Below are 21,492 nucleotides of genomic sequence, written 5' to 3'. Positions count from 1 at the left end.
TATATCATGAAAAGAGGATGGTAAGCCTAATTTATTACAGGCCTAGTAGGTCCCAAGTGCTTTGCAGATGTCACCTCCTTGAGCCTCTCATGTTACAAGGAGGGCATGGATTCAGTGAGGGCTGGCGACTGCCCAGGACCCCGGGCTAGTGTCCACCTGTCACTCACAAATGCGGGCTGCACACTCAGGCACTGTGCCAGGCACTGGGTATAGAGGGGCGAACAAGATAGTCACCACCACCCTGGAACAGACTGGATGGCTGAGAGAAGACCCCTTCTAAGAGTAAAACACAGAAAAATGATGCCTTCGGGGAGAGCTCACGGGGTCCCCACCTTGGCTTAGAGGAGAGGGGAGGGGACACTGGTGGGCCTGGCGCTGAGAGCAGAATCACAAGGAGCACCGGGTGGAGGAAGGTGGAGGGACAGGGACACCGGGGGCTGGGACAGCGAGAGCAGAGGCCACGTGCAGGACGAAGCTATGGTGGTTCTGTGGTCCAAAGGCAGTGCCACCCGGCTCCGAAGTCCACGCGACCCCACTGAGGCCTCCGTGCACCTGTAACCCCGATAGAACTGAGCCTTTTGGCTGCCTGGCGTCAAGTTTAGGCGCTCAGTCGTGTTGGACTCTTTGCAGCCCCATGGACTGCAGCATGCCAGGCTTCCCTGTCCTTCACCATCTCCTGGAGTTTGCTCAGACTCCTGTCCATTGACTCAGTGATGCCATCCTCAACTAGGACAATACCAGCACTGAACCAGGATACTTTCATTTTGCTCCTAGAACAAAAACATAACCAGATGGGCCTTCTTGATCAAGTCAGGTGTTTAACCAAAACAAGTATGATGCCCAGGCCAAAAAGACAAAAAGAGGGACTATTTTTTTTTTTTTAATTTGGTCTGAACCAGACTTCAGACAGAGGCTTTTAGCCTGATATAAGTCATACCCTCCTTCTGGGGGGAGATTAGCATTCCTGATGAAATTCACAAGGAGCTATCTGGGAAGCCAGTTATCTACCCACGGACCTGACTGTCTGGACCTTTAGCTGGTGATTCTTATTGTATTTAGCCTGATGGTGATATTTTCTTAGAAAATATACCTACCTAAAAATGAGCTTCTTTTTTAAAAAAAATTGAAGCATAGGACTTCCCTGGTGGTCCAGTGGTTAAGAATCCTTCTGCCAATGCAGGGGACACAGGTTCCCAGATCCCTGGCCTGGAAAGATTCTGCATGCCCTGGGGCAACTATGCCCATGTACCACAACTGCTGAGCCTGCCCACCCTAGAACCCATGCTCCACAGCAAGAGAAGCCTGCGCCCCAAACTAGAGAGTAGCCCCCGCTCGCCACAATTAGAGAAAGCCCTTGCACAGCAGTGAAGACCCAGTTCAGTTCAGCCACTCAGTCGTGTCCGACTCTTTGCGACCCCATGGCCTGCAGCACGCCAGGCCTCCCTGTCCATCACCAACTCCCGGAGTTTACCCAAACTCATGTCCATTGAGTTGGTGATGCCATCCAACCATCTCATCCTCTGTGGCCCCCTTCTCCTCCCGCCTTCAATCTTTCCCAGCATCAGGGTCTTTTCAAAAGAGTCGGCTCTTTGCATCAGGTGGTCAAAGTATCGGAGTTTCAGCTACACCATCAGTCCTTCCAGTGAACACTCAGGGCTGATCTCTTTAGGAAATGAAGACCCAGTGCATCCAAAAATAAACTAATTTAAAAACTAAAAAGATAGAAAAAAATAAAATTGAGAAATAGTTGATTTACAATTGTAAGTTGTATTAATCACTGCTGTAGAGCAAAAGTGATTTAGTTATATTTACATTCTTTTTAAAATATTTGTTTTCCTTATGGTTTATCACAGGATATTGAATATAATTCTCTGTGCTATACAGTAGAATCTTATTTATCCGTTCTATATATAAAAGCTTACATCTGCGAACCTCAGCCTCCCACTCCATCCTCCCCTCAACCTGCTTCCCCTTGGCAACCACCAGTCTGTTCTCTAAGTCCATGATTCTGTTTCTTTTTTTAAAACTAATGATTGACTCGGGTTTTCCTTGCTGCACTGCCTGCGGGCCTGCTCTAGCTGTGGTTAGCGGGGGCTACTCTTTGTGGCAAAGCACCAGCTTCTCACTGTGGTGGCTTCTCTTGTTGCAGAGTATGGGCTCTAGGTGCGGGGTCTCCCAGTAGTTGCAACTCACGGGCTTAGTTGCCCCATGGCATCTTCCCAGACCAGGGATTGAACCCACGTCCCCTGCATTGGCAGGCGAATTCTTAACCACTGGGCCACCTGGGAAACGCTGTTTCTTGTTTCATAGATATGTTCATTTGTGTCATGTTTTAGATTCCACATATAACTGATATCATATGGTATTTGTCTTTCTCTTTCTGACTTACTTCACTTAGTATAATAACCTCTGCTGCTGCTGCTAAGTCACTTCAGTCGTGTCCGACCCTGTGCGACCCCATAGACAGCAGCTCACCAGCCTTCCCCATCCCTGGGATTCTCAAGGCAAGAACACTGAAGTGGGTTGCCATTTCCTTCTCCAATGTCTGAAAGTGAAAATTGAAAGTGAAGACGCTCAGTCGTGTCTGACTCATAGTGACCCCATGGACTGTAGCCCACCAGGCTCCTCCATCTGTGGGATTTTCCAGGCAAGAGTATTGGAGTGGGGTGCCATTGCCTTCTCCAATAATAGTTGCAACCGCCTATAAGATTGTAATAAAACTTTAACAGATACTTATAACTAAATTGTTTTAAGTCTTCTTTCACTCATCTAAAAAAAAAAAAAAAATTAGGGACTTTCCCGGTGGTCCCGTGGCTAAGACTCTGTGCTTCCAATGCAGGGGGCCCGGATTTGAAGATCCCTGATCAGGGAGCTAGATCCCATGTTTCTTGACTGAAGATCCTGCATGCTGCAACTAAGACCCGGCACAGGCAAACAATAAATAAAATAAATAAGTACTTAAAAATTAGAATGCATAGATTACTTAATGTGGTTGACCTGCTTGTGTCAAGTTATGCTACGAGGCTACTGTAAACGTAGGAAGAATCAGCAAGAGGTTCAAAGGAAGCTCAGCCAAAGAAATAGCGAGACAACTGTGGGGGAACATTAAAAACTGAGAGAGATTTTGTACATGCGCAGTAGTGTAACCTCTGAATGGTGAAAACAGAGATGATATAAGATGCTTGTGTTGGGAGGAAGGGCAGAAGGAAGCAGAGGGGAGGCTGTGAGAGCCCAGCCTGAATCCACCAGGAAGAAAGGCAACAGGCCAGGATGAAGAAGGTGAGTCAAAAAGAGCAGCATAGCTGTTATTCAGAAACAGGGAGAGAAAGGACTTCCCTGGTGGTCCAGTGGTTAGGACTCAGCACTCCCAATACAGGGGGCCTGGGTTCAAACCCTGGTCAGGGAACTAGATCCAGGTGCTGCAACTAAGACCCAGAGCAGCCAAGTAAATAAACACATATTTAAAAAATAATAAGGTAATTTTTGTAATATGCTAAGTACTGAATAAATATTTTTTAAAAAATAGGAAGAAACAGGTAGACGAGGGAATTCCCTGGTAGTCCAGTGGTTAGGACTCCACGCTTTCACTGCAAAGGGTGTGAGTTCCATCCCTGGTGGGAGAACCAAGATGCCAGAAGCCACGAGATGTGGTGAAAAAAAAAAAAAGAAACAGGGAGATAAGTGAACTTGGAAGGAGCTAAGCCAAGTAGAGAGGGCTGGGGGAAGCAGGCAACTGCTGTTCAGTGTCAGCATTTCCATCCTATGAATTTTTAAACCAGTGCTTTATTGAGCACTTTAGGGGGAAAAAAAAACAAACTAAAAACAAACACTCAGCAGTGTTGATATAAATCTAACATGACCAGAGGAAGTGAGGCCTTTATTTCATTTTGACTTCTTAATATCCTCTTTTTCTTCCTCTCTATTAACTTACAAAGAGGTAATTAACTCTCAAGTAATTGGGAACAAAGACAGCACACTAGTGAAGGGGATTTTTGGAAGCTTTGCCCATAGCTCATTACAGTAATTCGTCAGGACAGAAAGTGACAACCAGATAAAGCTTGCAAGTGGCCACAAATGTTGGCAATTTGACTCGGGGGGACAGCCGCACAGGTGGAATTCTAAGGGAATTCTGTCCCGTAAGCAGGTGGCTTCCGTAGCTGCTGATGGGAGTCAGTTATGAGAAGCCCACATCCTGGATGAACCTCGAGCCTGTTACACAGAGTGAAGCGAGTCGGAAAGAGGAGAACATTGCACATTAACACATATATGAGGAATCTAGAAAACTGGTATTAAATGGTATTCTATTTTCAGGGAAAGAACGGAGTCAGATAAAGAAGACAGACTTGTGGACACACTGGGGGGAAAGAGGTGGGACAAAGGGAGAAAGGAGCATCGATATACATACACTACCATGTGTAAAATAGATAGCTGGTGAGAAGTTGCTATGCAACACAGGGAGTCCAGCCTGCTGCTCTGCAATGACCTAGAGGTGGGGGGAGGAGAGGAGCGGAGGATGCTCAAGAGGGAGGCGATACCCGTATGGGTGCCTGCATGCTAAGCCGCTTTAGTCGTGTCCGTGTTCGACTCTTTGCGACTCTGTAGGCTGTAGCCTGCTAGGCTCCCCTGTCCATGGGATTCTCCAGGCAAGAATACTGGAATGGGTTACCATGCTCTCCTGCAGGGGATCTTCCCAACCTAGGGATCAAACTCGTGTCTCTCACGTCTCCTGTATCAGCAGGCAATTTCTTTACCTCTTTTGCCAACTGGCAATTATGGCTGATTTGCGTTGTTATAGGGAAGAAATCAACACAATATTATAAAGCAATTTTCCTCTAATTAAAAGATAAATTTTAAAAGATGTCACATCTTGGTTTTGTTAACAAGGAATTTGTTGTTGAAAGAAAACAGGAGTCCTATTTTAACTCCATACAGTAATCTCAATGTCCGACAGCCAGTGGCTGCCGTCCTAAAGCAGCGTTGTGTAACCATCACCCAACTGCACAGCTGACAGGCAGAAGGGACACGTGAGCTTCCAATGACTTACTCAGCTCCACTTGAATTAAACTTGCAATAAAGACCTCCTTTTCTGCTGTAGCTGCAAAACTGATCGGGAAAAAAATCAGAATGACTAACTGTTTTCAATGCATTCATTATGTGTATCCACGAACAACCACAACCGGGCTGTACACGCGTAATGATCATAAAGGGATGTGCTTTTTCTAGTTTTCTGGATGGTCAAGTGAAAGTGTGTGTGAAAACTTCAGTCCCTCAGTCATGTATGACTCTTAGCAACCTCAAGGACTGTAGCCTGCCAGGCTTCTCCGTCCTTTGAATTCTCCAGGCAAGAATACTGGAGTGGGTACCCATTCCCTTCTCCAAGGGCAATCTTCCAACCCGGGGATCAAACCCAGGTCTCTGGCATTGCAGGTAAATTCTTTACCATTTGAGCCACTTTAATTGAATGATTTAAATGACACACTTCTACACTTTGTTCAAGAGACAAGTACATGGTTCCTATGGGGTGGAAACAGGCAAGAAAACAATCACAAAGCACTCAAGATTAGGTGGAAGCATGCCCAAGTGACCAGGGACCAGGATTCTTGCTGATGAGACGGGCAGGCATTCAGGTAGCCTCTGACTTCATCTACAAGGTGAAGGGCAACGGGTGCTCATTTGTGAAGAAGGTCATTTGTCCCAGGAACTTTACTTATCACATCTAAACATTTTTCCATGTCACTCATCTCAGGACACCAAAGTTAAAGTTCAACAGAGCCAAGAGTGAAAGTCTCCTCCAGCTGCCAAGGTAAAGATAACTCTCCCTGATCTGGGATCAGCTTAACAGGCAAATCTGTTAGTACAAGAACAGGAAATACGTGTAAAGTTAACTACTTTATTGGGTTCAGGGGAGTGGGAAAGGTCCCTAAAAGATGAGAAGAGAACATGTGAGTTGCTGATACTCATCAGAGTAAAAGTCAAAGTCTCACAATTTCCTGCAAGATCCTGCAAGTCCTGGTTCCCCAGTTCCCTGCAGTCCTGCTCATAAACCCTTCTTGCCCACCGTCCATTGTACTTGGGGGCTTTGGCTGCTCCCACACTGGCTGTTCCCTCTGCCTGGCATGTTCTTCCAGGATGTCCCATGACCCACTCACTTCTTTTCGGATTTTGTTAACGATCAAAGATTCAGGCCCTTCCTGAATACCCTAATTAAAATTGCAGGAACTTCCCTAGTGGTCTTGTGGTTAAGACTCCTTCCTTCCACTGCAGGGGGCATGCATTCAGTCCTGGCCAGGGAACTAAGATCCAACAGGCTGAGCAGTGCAGGGATGGGTGGGGAATGAACAAAAAACAATAAGTGAAATCGCAAACCTCACCCTGGACTCCTTCCTAGCCCAGAACTCTCCCTATCTCCCACTCCCCCTTCACAATCATGTGACCCCAGGACTCTAAGGATTTCACTGTCTCCCCTGCACTAGAATGTCAGCTCCCCGAAGATGAGTTACCTCTGTCTTGCTTTCTGTCCTGGCCTCACTCAGCTAGCAGTGAGTGTTCCACATTTGTTCAATCCATCAGAAAACTGTCACCAGGTTCATAAACCAGAGAACATGTAGTACTCTACTTAAAATTACACTTTCAGAGTTGTAACTTTTTTTCCCCAGATCAACAGCATTTTTCCAGCAGACAGTAATCAGCCATCTGAGCCACACCGACTCTGTACAAACTTCTTTTGGTCTTGATTTGTACCTTTCAATGTCAAATATGAGCAATGTTCTGGCCAGAGATACTTCTAAACCCTTAACACCCTGTCTGGGACTTCAAATTCTGGTATGTGTTGCACTGGATTCCTCATCAAAGAAAATCTTTCATGCTGAGTAGAACCACCTGTTGTCATTGGGAGTGACTCTGGCCAAAAAGCTTCATTGCAATGTGCTCTGATCCCTAAGCGCCAAGTATTCAACTGGCCCGTGACATGACAAATGCTTCTCGGGGACTCTGTGCAGCTGGTTCACCTGGGCAGATTTCTAAGAAAGAGGCCAACCATGCAGGGTAGTCTTCTGCATAACTTTCTGGTAAAATAAAATCTTGATTAAATTCCAAAAAAAGAAAAAAACCCACCAACCCCAAAAATAAAGTAAATAAATAAACAAAACAAAGGAACTCCCACAGAATCCAAAAAAACTCTACCAAATTACAAAAGAGAGCACAGTCTGGTGTATGATTCCACCCTCTAGTGGACGAAGAAAGAAGCTCAAAATCTTGACTTGATAGAACTACTCTTGAGCTCATTTTTTATTGTTTTCTACTATAGTCCTTTTGGGTCCCAGGGCCATCTTTAGCATAAGAAAAATGACTTCTTAGGGACCACATGTTTAATCATGCACTTCTACTATTATTCAATCCTTGGGTCAGGAAGATCCCTTGGAGAAGGAAAAAGGCAATTCACTCCAGTATTCTGGTCTGGGAAATCCCATGGACAGAGGAGCCTGGTGGGCTACGTCCATGGGGTCGCAAAAGAGACATGACTTAATGACCAAACAACAACTATTAAAGTAGCATCTTTTTTGAAAGACTGGAGTCCTGCCTGCTTCAACCCTCTTACATAATCCAGAGGAACAAACATCATAAATGGTGAGGCTCATCCATAGGACGCAGCAACCTATTATATACACACACATGTATTCTTTGGGAAAAATAAGTGCGCTGTCACCATGCCTCGACCAGCGGAGGCCAACCCCACAAAGGGGCTGGAACGGAGTGATCAGGAGACAGCTGGGGGACATTCCAGGAGCCACATGCAGTGCCATCAGCTACACAAAGTATTCTCACGAGTCTCCTCCCGGGGGTTGGAAGGTTCCCTCCACCACCCACTCAGGTGCCCAGCACACTCGTCGTGTAGGAGAACTAATGAAGACTGATGCCGTGGGAATCCCTCGGCAGTCCAGTGGTTAGGACTCGGCACTTTTGATCTTGGGTGGCCTCAGCCTGCAGCGGCTTGAAACAGGGTTTTTCAATTCCCAGCCAGAGACTGAAGTCAGGCCACAGAAATGAGAGCACTGAATCCTAGCCACCAGGCCACCAAGAGGGCTTCTGTGGTGACTCAGATGGTAAAGATTCACCTGCAGTGCAGGAGACCGGGGTTCAATCCCTGGGTCAGGAAGATCCCCTGGAGAAGGGAATGGCTACCCACTCCAATATTCTTCTCTGGAGAATTTCATGGAGAGGAGCCTGGCGGGCTACAGTCCATAGGATCACAAAGAGTCGCACAACTGAGTGACTAACAGACAGACAGACAGACAGACACACACACCCCACAAGGAACCAGTGGCCAGTGACAAGGCCCTGGCCTGTATGGCTTTGCCGAAATAAATTCCCACAAATAAAGTAATGAAACTGTAAAGTGTTTATTAGGAGGAAAAAGAGTACATGCGGATAGCCACACTGGCAGACTCAGAGAGAGTCGCACACTTGCGGTAGTTTGAATCACTTTTACGCGGCATCTCTTCCAGGTTCCCTTTGGCCAACCATCGTGCTTCACTGGGTCTGTGTTTGGCATATCTCAGGGTCCTCTCATGTGCCTGCAGCTCTCAACCAAGACGGATTCTAGCAAAGAGGCCCACGGGTAGGTTGGCATCACTTACTGTGCAGAAGCGCCCTTCTCCCTTTTTGACCTCTAAGGAGCCTTTCTGAGCATGTGTAGTCAGGGAGGTCTCCTTGACTTCAAGAATGAGGAATGTGCGGTCTTTTATCTCTTATCTGGGGCAGGGCCCAGCCTCCTCTTCTGCTGTCACGGAGCTTCTGTCCACAGGGAACACATTCCAGCCGCTCACCCTGGGGCCTGTCTCCTGTCTCACTCTCACTGCCAGGATTCAGATTCGATCCCTGGTCAGGGAGCTAAGATCCTGCAAGCCACACAACACGGTTAAAAAGGAAAAGAAAAAATTCAGACTGTTGTTTTGAGGTGCAGTCATAGACAAAGGCCAAAGGGTCAGTGTTAAGAACCCACATCCAGGGGCTTCCCTGGTGGCACCATGGTAAAAAAATCCACCTGCCAATATGAGACACAGTTTCCATCCCTGGTCTGGGAAGATCCCACCTGCCACGGATCAACTAAGCCCATGTGCCACAACTATTGGGCCTGTGCTCTGGAGCCTTCGAATCACAATTACTCAGCCCAAGTGCTGCAGCTTCTGAAGCCCAAGTGCCCAGAGCCCGTGCTCTGCAGTGAGAAGCCCATGCACTGGAACAAAGAGGAGCCCCCACTCGCTACTAGAGAAAAGCCTGCGCAGCAACAAAGAGCCAGTATAGTAAAGAATAGATACAAATAAATAAAACTGTATATTAAAAAAGACCCCACATCCAGGTAGCATCTCAGCAGATGGAAAGAGGACAGGACACAAAGACATCTTTGTTTAATGTTCAGTATTCTAGAGACTGTTCCACTGGAGGACCCTCTGTCCTGTCTCCCTGGGAATAATGCAGAATGATCTGGACAGTTACATGTCACTAGTCGTTCCCGGGAACTCTAGTCCCCTTCAGGTTTCTAGCATTGGGTTTCATGCAAACCTTTCCCCTAAACCATAACTTCCCCCAAGGCCGGGGTGTGTGTATGACTCTATGGAGGGCTCCCTTTCACTCTGAGATCCAGGACCTGAGAGCTGGAAGGTCCTGGGGGTGTCCCATGGTGGCACCCTCTGCTTTCTGGGCTACGAAAGTGTTAGCTGCTCAGTCCTGTCCAACTCTTGACAACCTCATGGCCTGTTCCGCCAGGCTCCTCTGTCCATGGGATTCTCCAAGCAAGAATACTGGAGTGGGTAGCCATTCCCTTCTCCAGGGATTTTCGTGACCCAGGGGTTGAACCTGGGTCTCCTGCCTTGCAGGCAGATTCTATACCGTCTGAGGTACCTGCAGTCCACAGAATTTATAGGAAACCTCTGGAACCAGGCCAGCTCAAGGCCTCACAGAGCTGTCTTGATTTCCCTAGAGCGTCTCCTACTTTATCTAGTTTCTTTTTTCCACACATTCATTTTCTTTTTTATTATTTATTCTTTAAAAATTTTGTTCTAAATATGTTTAAGTTTTTAAAACTGTTTAAAGTTTTAAATTTCTAGTAGGAAAACATTATCTGATGAACACCCTAATGGCAAACCACTGTAAGAATGTTTCAGTTGCATTTGGGGCAGAGGAGTAGAAATTATCTTCAAAGTACCTCAGCTTTCTTCATAAGAAGATCAGAGATACGCTGGTTTGTATTATTATGACATCCATTAAGTGATCTAAGTTGCTTTTCCCTCATTAGGGCTTTATTTGTCAGAAGGGCATGATGCCTAGAGAAAACAAACAAACAAAAAGGCCCCAAAAGATAAACTTAAAAGAAGGGCTTTATGCTTGACCTCCAAATTTGGCTGACAATTTACCGATGAGATTCATAACCTTTGGGTTGCTTTCGACATCTTTGCCGGGTTCTGGGCCACATCCTGGAAGGTCACAGTAACTTCTGGATCCTGCATGGCTGCAAGCAAATATCTGGATCACTAAAAATTCCATTGAGCCCAGGCATTCCTGCTATTCTAGGCACACTCCCTCCCATCCCAGGCATTTCTCCAGGAAAATTACCAGGCGCCCCCATCAGGAAAGCCACCAGGGAAAGAGCCACACTGAGCTCCTGATTGTCATCTGGCTTCTCCCTCCCTCTGGGCTCTCTCGTGTTCTTCCCCATCAGTTCTCATTTTCAGATTTTTTGCTTCTAGCCATCCTACTAGATATGAATGGAATCTCATCGTGGTTTTGATGTGTATTCCCTGATGACTAAAGACGCTGACCATCTTTTTTTTTTTTAAAACTATCCATTTGCTTATTTTTGGCTGCGCTGGATCTTTGTTGTGTCACACAGCTTTCTCTAGTTGCAGCAAGCAGGGGCTACTCTTCCTTGCAGTGCACAGGCTTCTCATTGTGGCGGCTTCTCTTGTTGTGGAGCACGGGCCCCTGAGTGCTGGGGCTTCCTTAGTTGTGGCATAAGTGCTCTGGAGTGTAGGCTCAGTAGTCGTGGCACACAGGTTTAGTTGCTCTGAGGCACATGGGATCTTCCTGGACCAGGGATTGAACCCATGTCTCCGGCACTGGCAGATGGATTCCCAACCACTGGACCACCAGGGAAGTCCCAACGTTAACCATCTTTTCATGTGATTATCAGCTATTTGAATGTCTTCTTTGGAGATAAGTTTTGAATTATTTGTCCATTTTTTAATGGTTGGTATTTTTTTTTTTTTTGCCTTTGTTGTTGGGTTTTAAAAAGTTTTAACTACTGGATTTCTGAAAAATATTGCATCTAAAAACAGAGGTTTACTAATAAATGAAGGCTGGGACCTGCTGCAGCCCTTTTATGTCACATACAGAGAAACAGAGGCCCATGAGGTTAAACCACATGGTAAGTAGCAAAACAGTCTGTCTGACGGCTTGCCTCACCTCCTCCCACGTCACTCGGCACCTGCAGCGGGCAGCAGGCAGGTGCGGGCTCTGTGAGGAACTACACGAACAAAAACAAACCCTGTCCTTCAAGCCTTGCGGGAAGGTGAGGCTGGAGGAGCTGGGAGTTGAGGGGGCATGGTGAGAAGTTCTCTGTACTTGAGGAAGGGAGAGAGTGATGGCAAACAAGGCTAGATTCTGAAGGATTTGAATGCCAAGAAGTTGGGGGTTTTAGCCTGGAGACCTCAAGTCACAAATTCAAGCACCCTCCTGGGACCGCAGGTGCTATAAATGTGAACAATCGGGGTTAAACAGTAGGGAGTGGAGGGGGCCCGTGGCTGACCGGAGTGCCCGCCCTGCCTAAAGGCAGATTCCAAGATTGCTGGTTACAGCAAATTCGGAGTGACGTCAGTTTGGGGGGTTCCAGGTAGGTTTAGGGAGGAGACGCAGTGTCCTGAGGCCGATGGTCAGGGAAGAGGCTCCTGTGTTGTTGAACCTGCCCAGCTGTGGACACAGAGAGGGCCAATGGCTTCCTGGCTGGCCAAACTTGGGAGAGTAATTCACCTTCTCTGCAGCTTGGCTCTTTCTCCCTGGAAAACAGGAGTGATATTGTACCTATCCCCTGCCTCCGGATGCGGCTCCATTCCGGAAACCTAGCTGGCCTCCTGCTTCCCTTGCTCTAGGGACCTCCCCTCCAAGTTAGGGCGCGCCTCTCCAACATCTCGCGGCTGCGGCCCCTTTAAGGCGGCCATGGAGGACCCAGTTTCAGAGCTAAGGAGATCTTCTAGCTGCCGTCTCTGTGGTAAGCCGTCCCTTACGGCCGGAAGTGCGTGTTCAGACCTACTTTTCACTCTAGATTGGGAAGGCAGGGACGCCACGTGTTCTGTGGTGTCAGAGGAGCTGTGCTCGCTCGCTCCCACCCGCTGGCCGAACCCCAAACCCGCAGAATGACGCTGGTTCGCGGCGCCAGTTCCCGCCCTGGGGCGCTGACGAAGCTCCCGGCAAGCGGACTTCAGGAATCACTCCCAGCATAGAAATTGGGCCTTGGACGGGAGAGGCCAAAAGCAGGCAGCAGGATCGGGGTGAGGGGCTGCAGTAGGAGGCGCTGCACCCCTTAGAAAAGTCTTGGATCCCGGGCTGGAAAGCCAGCATGAGTCTTGGGGGTGGGGTGGGGTGTAAACATCCACGAAACTTATCCCTAGAGCACATGGTGTTCATCTCTTTCCCCAGGGCTTTATCAGAAGATGAACGCTCTCTGGCCCCCGGCGATTGGATGAAGGCATTGCAATCTTTGCTACTCCTCTGCGGTGAGCCTAGAGCATATTCGGAGTGACGTCAGTTTGGGGGAATCCAGGTAGGTTAAGGGTGGAGACGCAGGGTCCTGAGGCCGATGGTCTGGGGAGAGGCTCCTGTGTTGTTGAACCTGCCCAGTTGTGGGTGCAACGTTGTACCAGGCAGCCCGACCCTGACCTAAAGTAAATTCCTAGGAGAACTTTTTCCTGGGTTTTGAATTTGCAGTAACAGGTGTGAGCATTCTAACAGCAGTTTGATGATCATGTATGATACTGCAAACAGAACGTTCGCTGAAAGAAGAAAACCTATAAACAGTGTTCATGTATATTTGTTTTATTCAATATTTTATGATACTTTGACCAGGTACCATGCTAAGTGTTAGGGACACAGAGATGTTACAGACCTTGTTCTCAGGAAACTACACCCTAGTTGCGGAGATAACCCTAAAGAGAGTGTAATTCAAGTTGACATTAATGCTCTGAAGGAAAGTACAGCCTTACAAGAATGTGTGTCTCAAAGAACCTGATGGAGACTGGAAGGCTTTCCTGAGGATGAGACCCTTGAGTGGGCTCTGAAGGATGCATAGGAGTTTGGTGGGAAGGCAGGTGGCCGCATGTACAAAGGTCCAGTGGCCTAGCTAGTATGGCTAGTGGAGGAACTGAGAAAAAGGCCACTGTAGCCTAGAACGTAAAGTGGAAAATGGTGTGAAAAGGTGGGGGAGGGACAGGCTACACAGCGCTTGTGGCTCATGTGAGGATTTGGGGCTTTGTCCTGAGAATATTAGGAGGTCAGTGTGGGTTTTAAACAAGATGATGTGCTCAGTTCAGTTCAGTCGCTCAGTCGTGTCCAACTCTTTGCAACCCCATGAACCGCAGCATGCCAGGCCTCCCTGTCCATCACCAACTCCCGGAGTCCACCCAAACCCATGTCCACTGAGTCGGTGATGCCATTCAACCATCTTATCCTCTGTCGTCCCCTTCTCCTCCTGCCCTTAATCTTTCCCAGCATCAGGGTCTTTTCCCATGAGTCAGTTCTTCGCATCAGGTGGCCAAAGTGTTGGAGTTTCAGCTTCAACAAAGATGATGTGCTAAAAGCTGTAATTTCAAAAGAGCCCTGTGTACAGAGCGGCAGTCAGAACTCTCTGTGATGCTGGAAACGGTCTATATCTGTACTGTCCAGTAGGGCGGCCGTGATCCTGGAGTGACATTTTGTTTTATTTTTCTTTTTTGGCTGCACAGGGTCTTTGTTGTGGCACCTGGGCTTAGCTGGTCCATGGCATGTGGGACTCTTCTTGGACCAAGGATGGAGCCTGTGTCTGCTGCATTGGCAGGTGGATTCTTAACCACTGGACCGCCAGGGAAGTCCCTGAAATTTTAATTTAAACATAAATGGCCATGTGTACCTAGTGGCTGCTGCGTGGGACAGTGCAGGTCTAAGATGTTACTGGAAGGGCAGTGCCACCCTTACTGGAATCGTGACACCCGAGCCCTTTCACTTCCTGGACAGAGGCCAAGACGAGTTCCACTTGGAGAGAATCCTCTTGTTGGTCTTTCCTGGGGATCTCACACAGTAACTACCAGTGGAACTGCTTTTCATCTTTATTTTCTTGGTGTGGTTCAGCCTACTCCGTGAAGCATCATTCCTCCTCCTGTCTTTGCCTGTTTTGCTGTCAGCACACTGATGGAGAAGCGATCCTTCATCACATTGAAGTACCTACAGCAGTCAAAGCGTTACGCCTCTGCTTTGGAGGAATGTCAAGAAAAGCGTGGTCCCTGGTGTTCTGGGGTTTGGGGTGCAGAGAGGTAGACAGCAGAAAGTGCTGGACCCCAAGAATTCGAGTTTTCAGTGGGACCTGGCAGGATGTAACCCTGTGAGGAAGTGAAGGCCGTTTCCAGCTGATGAAATGTGACAGAAGGTGGGAAGTGTGAAAGTGAGAGGGTTGGGGAGCTCAAGAGTTGGGGCCAAACTGGGGGTCTACACAGTGAGAGAGAACGGGAGGAGAATGTAGGGATAGATGGGCTGGTATTGAGTTGTGGGGGGCTTTGTCAGAGGGTGGTTTACTGTGCCTGCTATGGGCAAGCTTCTGAGGGCCCCACGTGGCGGTGGGTGGATGCCCGAGTGTGCTTGGGGTGGTGGTGGGGGTTGTTAGGGAGTCACTGGGATGGAGCCTGTAGACTTGGAAGGAGGGGGGCCACTGGGTCACTGCAGGGTGGGCACCAGCCACATCGTGTTCTGGGGGAAGGTAGATTTTAGCTTTTGAAGGGTTTTTTATTGTGTTAAAACAGTTTTAAATTCCATGAATATTCAGACTTGCTGAAGTTGAACGAAGAACTGATGTACTGTACTTTCTTTGCAGGTGAGTTCACTGGAAGAGGCGTGTGCTTGCTGAGTGAAAACCTGCTGAGTTTGTTTCTGCCTGGTTCTCTGTGCCTGAAATACAGTAGTTGTGTTTTAGGACTTTCTGAGTTTGTCTGATTTCATTCTTATCTACATAATTTTTGAATGCTGACCTGCTTAAGATCCTGTTTTGTATGAATATAAATGAAAGGAGTCAGACCCCAAGGAGACATGTCACACCTTCTGCGCTCAGTGAACACCTGCTGAGGGTGTGCCCTTGGCCTCCAGGGGGCACCGTGGGCAGCTCAGTTTCCTACCAAAGAGTAACTCAAGGTCACACGCCCTCCTGGCTGCTGGTGCCCTGGACCTGTGACTTAGGCCCTGAGCACCCCACTCTCACCCATGCTTCTCAGCAGGCGAGGAACCCCCACCTCTAGCTCACACCCAGGGCGCATACACATCGCAGGGTCTGGGGGCTTTGTGTTACAGAGCTTGCGGGCTCTGCTGGCACTGGATGGGGCCATACTTCCCCGCAGAGAATTCTCCTGAGTCCCAGTATCTTCGAATGTTTCTCCCTCTGTTGATGTGGAGAAGGAAAACCAGCCTGTGTTTTGAGCTGTGATGGTGGTAGTGCCATCCTCAGACTGTCAGGCCATCCTTCTGTTGTGGTTGTAAGTTTTTTTGCTGTTTAGAAAGGTCCCCGGTCCAGGCCAAGCTGTAATCTCTGGCTTGCTGTCAGTGGTTGTACACCTGACTCCAGGCCCAGGCAAACATTTGTGATAGATTGTTACATGAGTTCTGTAGAGTTAACTTGGCATTCAAGGCCCTCCAGAGCCTGCTCCACCGGCCTTGTCAAGCTTACCCCCTGTGTCACCACTCTGTCCCCACATGGCTTGCAGAAGTCACGATCCAGAGGAGGAGACAAGCCCAGGAGTGCTTGGCGGGTTGCCTGATGCTTAGCTGGGTGATTTCCGCCCATCTCTTCCAGTGTGGTGGTCCAGAGAGGCCCAGGAGAACCTCGCAAAGCCCTGTCACATATCTGAGTGGCCCTGTCTGTCCTCACTGAGGTCAGGGGGCTCGAGCAGTCCCAGGGTTCAGCAGACAAAGGCTGCTTTCCAAACCCACCCAGCCGAGCCCTTCCCCTTGGGGTCCTGGGGTCCCAGAGTTGGAATGCTGCAGTGTCGTGGGCAGTGTGCACCTCTGTACCTGAACCCCCAGCACACCTCCTTTGCGGGGAGGAGAGCCTCCTGCCCTGGCTTTGACGGCTGTGCCTTGGCCTGCTGCCCTGTCTCCGCTTCCTCACAGCAGGGGAGTACGTGGGACAGGCCAGGTTTTCTGTGGCTGATCTCATCTCACCCCACGACAGTCATATGAAGCGGGGACCCTGATTGTCATCTCCATTGTACAGATGAGAGAACTGAGGCCTTGAGGTTAGGGATGCAGAACTGCCAGAGGCAGACCCTGAACCCAGGTTGGATGCTGTTAACACTACACACCCAAACCCCACTCCAGAGACTTAACTCCAAGCAGGGCTGCTGAGTTTAGCAAATCAAAACAGGCTGCCCAAGTTAAGTTTGAATTTCAGATAAATGAAATTTTTTTTTCTTTTTTTAGTATATCCTAAATATTGCATGGGATATACTAAGACTTAAAAAAAATTCTGTTGTTGGTTTGGAATTCGGATTTCACAAGGTATTCTGTATTTTATCTGGCAACCCCAACCAAGGCAAAATCCTCTGCACAGCCCTGTGAGAGGAAGTGGGCGTGGGGCTGGGAAGGTACTACCAGTGTCAACACGATGTACAGAGCAAGGGCCAGGAAGTTCTGAGTCCTCAGGAGTGGAAACCTCTTGGAAAACAGGCCTTTCAGTCCCCAGGGCCATTCGCAAAGTCTCCCTAAGCGAAGATGGGGCAGAGTGTGGCCTGCAGTTCCTGAAGAATTGCTCGCACATGCAGGGAAGGTGGCCTGGGGGGTGGGGGGGGGGCGAGGTGGGGCAGAGGCGCCCAGGTGTGTTGGATTACAGTTTGTGGTGCCTTATGGTCCACCGCGTCGTGTGGGCTTCACGGAGTCAGTCTGGGGCTCTGCAGCCATGGCAGCTGGCAGGACATACCGAGGAGCTGGGGCCAGAGCAGAGTCCCATGGTGGCCCTGAGGACCCTTGACAGTACTGGAGGTAACGCAAGCCACACAAGAAATTTTAGATTGGTGATAGCCATGTTAAAAAAGTGAAACATGAAATTACCTGTAATAGTTTATTTAACCTCATTATGTCAACAATGGGCTTCCCAGTTGGCGCTAGTGGTAAAGAACCCGCCTGCCAATGCAGGAGACATAAGAGACTTGGGTTCGATCCCTGGGTCAGGAAGACCCCCTGGAGGAGGGCATGGCACCCCACTTCAGTTATTCTTGCCTGGGGAATGGTATAGGAATGGTGTCTCCTCTGTCTATGGGGTTGCAAAGAGTTGGACACAATTTAAGCTACTTGGCATGCATGCACACGCATGTGCCAAAAATAGTTTCAATGTGCAATCATACAAAAATTATTAGACATTTTGCTTTTTTAAAAAATTGGATCTTCAGAACCCAGTGTGTATTTTACACTCATGGCTCGTCTAGGTTTACCCCAGCCCCATTCTGAGTCTCAGTGGTCACGTGTGGCTGCCGCCACAGAAGGGGCACATCTGAGACCTGCAGGCGAGTCAAGCCTTTGCCCTGATTCTCAGATGTCCAGGGAGGGAGGGAGGGAGATCACACTGTGGAGGCTGGCTTTCCTGTCTTTGGTGTCATCTGATCTTCAGCACGACCTCAGGGCCTAGGTGTTACTGTGCTGCTCTTTTAGAGGCTCAGGCTTGCCCGAGGTCACTGGACAAATGCTAGTGGGCATCCCCAAATGCCTGACTGCCCCCACAGTCTGCGGGGATCTGGGATGTCTTCAAGGTCATTCCAGGGGCAGGACTCCCAACCAGCCATTCCTCTCCCCTTCCATCCTCTGGCTGGTCAGCTCACTCGGTTCTGGCTGCCAGGAAAGCTGGCCAGTTCCAGTCAAGGCCAGCCCTGCCCTCCCAGTCAGCCTCCCCAGGTTGCTCTCCAGGATGGAACGCGAGCTTGGCTGAAAACCTATCTGGAGTCTCAAAGGAGATCGGCTCCATCCTGCTTTTTGTGAAAGGAGCCGCTGGGGACTGAGGCCCCCAAGTGCCCGATCTAAGCCCTTGCCAGAGAGGTAGGGGCAGCCCCACAGCCCACCCACCTCGTGCTTACAAGTTCCTGGAGACAGCTGGTGCATCACTATTACACCTATTCATTGGGAGGGGGGTTCAGGATGGGGAACACATGTAAATCCATGGCTGATTCATGTCAATGTATGCCAAAAACCACTACAATGTTGTAAAGTAATTAGCCTCTAACTAATAAAAATAAATGGAAAAAAAAAAAAAGAAAAAAAAGAGTGAGTTACAACCTCAGGGGGGGAAAAAAAAAACCCTACTCATTTCGCCGGGCACTTGAAGGGCCCCTCTGATTGCTGTGATTCTGCGGGGCGGCCCCAACCAATTTCCTAAGGATGATAGATTTCTTCTTATTTGCTGCTTTCATGCTGTGGTTACTTCTGTGTCCAGGAGCAAAACACTTTCAAGAGGCCGTCTCCTGGGACTAACCTCCAGGGGAGGGGGCTTTGGAAGGGGAGGTGTCCTCGGCCCCCTCTGCATGGCGGTAGGGGTGACTGGCCCCCGAGGCACAATGCCAGGCCTGGGGAGAGGAGCGGAGGGATGGGCAGGCTAGGGCAGGGGATGAGGCTGGGAGGGGGCGAGGAGGGGTTGGGAGAGGAGGGTGAGCTGCTAGCTCGTAGCTCCTGCTTGGATGTCCTCTGGTCAGTGGTTCTCAACTTTGATTGCACTTCTGAATCACCTGGAGCTTTAAAGATCCCTATGCAGATTTCCCTGGTGGTTCAGTGGTTAAGACTCCGTGCTGCCAACGCCGGGGACCCAGGTTCGATCCCTGGCCAGGGAGCTAAGATTCCCACGTGCCACACAAGGGGGCCAACGTAAATAAATAAAATATTAAAAAAATAAATAAGAGACTTCTCTGTACTTCCCTGATGGTCCAGTGGTTAAGACTCCATGCTCTCAAAGCCAGGGACCTAATTTCTACCCTAGACAGAGGTCCTTCTAGCTAAAGCTATGGTTTTTCCAGCAGTCATGTATGGATGTGAGAGTTGGACTATAAAGTCCAACTATAAAGTTGGACTAAAAGCCGAGTGCCAAAGAATTGATGCTTTTGAACTGTGGTGTTGGAGAAGACTCTTGAGAGTCCCTTGGACTGCAAAGAGATCCAACTTGTCCATCCTAAAGGAAATCAGTACTGAATAGTCATTGGAAGGACTGATGCTAAAGCTGAAACTCCAATACTTTGGCCACCTCTTTCAAAGAACTGATCATTGGAAAAGACCCTGATGCTGGGAAAGATTGAAGGCGGGAGAAGAGGACGACAGAGGATGAGATGGCTGGATGGCATCACTGACTCGATGGACATGAGTTTGAGTAAACTCTGGGAGTTGGTGACGGACAGGGAGGCCTGGCGTGCTACAGTCCATGGAGTCGCAAATAGTTGGACACAACTGAACAACTGAACTGAACTGATGCTGTAACCAAGACTTGGTGCTGCCAAATAAGTAAACAATAAGTATTCTGCCTCCAGGCACCACTGACAAGAGATACAGATTTTGAAGGGTCTGGGGTGTGGCCTGGGATCCGGATCTTTCGACATTGCATGGGTCATTCTAACGCCCTGGTTTGAGGCGCTCTCTGTCCTGCAGGTGTGAACAGACCGAGATAATCCCCTGTCTAGAAAAATTGCCCGAAACTTGCAAATGGGCCAGGAGACCCTGGGCGGGCCAGGTGCAGCCCATCCCCAGGGGTTACCCGTACCTTTATCTTTCTTTTGAAGAGGCTGTCCTACAGCTCAGATGGGGAAGAAATTGGGCTGTGGAAAATGGAAACAGTTCTTGTCCACAACGGTGCAAATGGATCTCATCCCACACAGATAGGATTGGCTTCTTTCATCTGGAAAAGACGACCTCAAACATTACCTTTTATTGCCCCATCGACCTGTTCTGCATCTGTTAGCAAATTTGGTCGAGCGTTCCAGATTGCCTGTCTACATGGCTGCTTTTCAGATTTTCCTTTCAGCTGGTCTTAACATCTTATCAGCTCCCTCATTAATTAATGAGCTGGAAACAATGACTTACACATGTCCATTTTATGTGTGAAAGTGCTGTGTTCAACTTTTGAAAATTATAATTTAGCCCCTCTCAGGGGGACTGGGGTGCACCTTCCTGCTCCCTCAGCCTTCATGGGCCTCCTGCTGTGTCCACCGCCTGGTGCTGGCCAATCCTCCCCGTCTCCCCAACTAGACTCAGATGTAGTCACAGAGAGTCGTTTATAGTTGTTGTTGTTTAGTCACTAAGTCACATTCAGCTCTTTTGCAACCCCATGGTCTGTAGCCCGCAAGGCTACTCTGTCCATGGGATTTCCCAAGCAAGAATACTGGAGTGGGTTGCCGTTTCCTTCTCCAGGGAATCTTCCCGACCCAGGAATTGAACCTGTGTCTCCTGCATCAGCAAGCAGATTCTTTACCGCTTTTGGCCAGGACCTGCAGTATGTGGGATCCTTGTTCCCCAACCAGGGCTTGAACCTGCCCTCCCTGCATTGGAAGAGTAGAGTTGTAACCACTGGACCCCCAGGGAAGTCCCCATAGGAGTTGTAAATAATTTTTAAATGTCTCCCCCATGGAATTAGATCCCCTTTCCATTCTTGATACTGTTTTTTTACCTTTATTCTTGGCTGAAGTTTTTCAAAGAAAAAGTTTTATTGATGCTCTCAGTATTCTATTTCATGAGTTTTTGCATTTGCCTTTGTTATTTCTTTTATCTCACTTTTTTTTTCATTTATTTTTATTAGTTGGAGGCTAATTACTTTACAATATTGTAGTGGTTTTTGTCATACATTGACATGAATCAGCCATGGATTTACATGTATTCCCCATCCCGATCCCCCCTCCCACCTCCCTCTCTACCCGATCCCTCTGGGTCTTCCCAGTGCACCAGGCCTGAGCACTTGTCTCATGCATCCCACCTGGGCTGGTGATCTGTTTCACCCTAGATAATATACATGTTTCGATGCTGTTCTCTCGAAACATCCCACCCTCGCCTTCTCCCACAGAGTCCAAAAGTCTGTTCTGTACAGCTGTGTCTCTTTTTCTGTTTTGCATATAGGGTTATCATTACCATCTTTCTAAATTCCATATATATGTGTTAGTATACTGTAATGGTCTTTATCTTTCTGGCTTACTTCACGCTGTATAATGGGCTCCTGTTTCATCCATCTCATTAGATATCTAACTTTCTTAA

The 21,492-nt window shown here is 48.5% G+C and overlaps 1 long non-coding RNA gene and 3 other non-coding genes across 4 annotated transcripts; all 4 read left to right on the top strand.

Moving 5' to 3' along the window:
• The first annotated feature begins 3,333 nt into the window (after positions 1-3,333).
• TRNAG-CCC (transfer RNA glycine (anticodon CCC)) lies at positions 3,334-3,406 on the top strand. The gene has a single exon. It is a non-coding gene; the product is annotated as a tRNA-Gly (tRNA).
• Positions 3,407-12,287: 8,881 nt separating this feature from the next.
• Positions 12,288-15,210, top strand: LOC136149347 (uncharacterized). The gene is made up of 4 exons (XR_010659664.1): positions 12,288-12,542; positions 12,691-12,814; positions 13,992-14,668; positions 15,110-15,210. It is a non-coding gene; the product is annotated as an uncharacterized lncRNA (long non-coding RNA).
• On the top strand, positions 12,851-13,037 carry LOC136150439 (small Cajal body-specific RNA 16). Its single transcript, XR_010659863.1, has one exon. It is a non-coding gene; the product is annotated as a small Cajal body-specific RNA 16 (non-coding RNA).
• A 3,811-nt stretch (positions 15,211-19,021) lies between the features above and the next one.
• On the top strand, positions 19,022-19,094 carry TRNAG-GCC (transfer RNA glycine (anticodon GCC)). Its single transcript has one exon. It is a non-coding gene; the product is annotated as a tRNA-Gly (tRNA).
• Positions 19,095-21,492: the final 2,398 nt, after the last annotated feature.

Source organism: Muntiacus reevesi, chromosome 18 (genome assembly GCF_963930625.1).
Source record: "Muntiacus reevesi chromosome 18, mMunRee1.1, whole genome shotgun sequence".
Taxonomy (NCBI): Eukaryota; Metazoa; Chordata; class Mammalia; order Artiodactyla; family Cervidae; genus Muntiacus; species Muntiacus reevesi.
Note: the sequence above shows the minus strand (reverse complement) of the source record. Positions and strands in the feature narration are given on the sequence as shown.